This window comes from Aplysia californica, unplaced genomic scaffold (genome assembly GCF_000002075.1).
Source record: "Aplysia californica isolate F4 #8 unplaced genomic scaffold, AplCal3.0 scaffold00126, whole genome shotgun sequence".
Classification (NCBI taxonomy): Eukaryota; Metazoa; Mollusca; class Gastropoda; order Aplysiida; family Aplysiidae; genus Aplysia; species Aplysia californica.
The window spans coordinates 1005855-1007335 of NW_004797396.1; positions in this window are offsets into that span (position 1 = coordinate 1005855).

Below are 1481 nucleotides of genomic sequence, written 5' to 3' on the forward strand. Positions count from 1 at the left end.
GTGTGTGTGTGAGTATAAGAGAGAGAGAGAGAGAGAGAGAGAGAGTCTGTGTGTGTGTGTGTGTGTGTCAGTGTCTGTGTGTGAATGTCTCTGTCTGTGTATGTGTGTGTGTGAAAAAAGGAGAAAGATATAGACAGAGTAGGGTCTATGGTGGGGGGTTGGAATTGAAAAAACCCGTTTGTGTACCAATGGGCGATAATCCACGTAATACGGGTAAGCACCAAGATGGTAATAGTATTTCCCCTTGGACGTCGCTTGCTCTTCATCATGATTTTTTTTTCATCGTTGAACAGTTTTTATGCGAACTAAAAAAAAAACCCAACGCTGTCTCCTACCAGCATGCACCCCTCCTATCTCATCCAAACATCTCCATGGACACAAAGAGACTGCTTATCACCTCAATATGCATACCAACTTTATGCTTTCAGTGCCAAACCTGGACATTAAGTAAAACCCATGAAAGCAAAATCACTGAATGCGAAATGAAATGTATCTGCAAAACCCTTAACATCACAAGACGAGATAGGTAGAGAAATGAAGAAGTAAGAGCAGCTATCTGCACTGAGTCCTGCCTGCATTACATAGAAAGACAGAGGACAAAATGTTTTGGCCACCTGCTTGTTACGTATGTCACCTGACCAGCCAGCCTTGAGAGCCTCTAAGCGTTCATGCTATAAAGGAAGAGGAAGGCCACGCAAAAGTGGATCGAGGGTGTCAAGGAAACCCTAAGAAAACATGATATCACTACTGAAAGAGTTGCGGAGGTGGCCTACCTCAGAAAACTACATCTCCCCTCGACGTTTTACGGCTACAGAGGATGAAAAAGTAAAAGTAAATAAGTAGAACAGTTTTGACCGTGCTCAGCGTATCGAAAACTTACAGGAAAAAAATGCAGAAGCCCTCAGACCAGGCTCTGGTGAATCACTTTTTAATGCACGTAACTATCATCTTGAACTCCTACTACCCAAAAACACGCTCACAGGATGTAATGGTGTGCTTGCTCGGAAGAGGTAAGGTTATATACAGGGAGACAGAGTAATGAGCAAATACACTGGTTGGAAAATAAGTAGGCTAAACAGTTGAAGGCAAACGATATCATGAAGCGGATATAATATGGCATGGGATGTTTTCTCCAGTGATTTTCCACTAGGCGTATTTTCCACACGCTCTTGCGAACTACTGTCAAGGGGAAGTAACTGTTTTTTCAACTGTCTTTGTCTATGTTTATACTGAGTTACTGCCCGTGGCTCGACGTTTGGATGCGAGTAAATATTATGTCGATCAATCTGAAAGGATGCAATGTTTTTCCTCATACCCGAACCAGAGAGTTTACAGTAACTGTAATACTGGTAGTACTGTAAAAGTCTCTGCATGAACCCTAAGGTGTAGTCTTTGCCTCCCTCTTACCGCCCGAACTTCTCTTCTTTATGAAGTCATCATGTACGTTGTCTGTTGTCTGGTGTTGAATCCTCCCCTCCCCC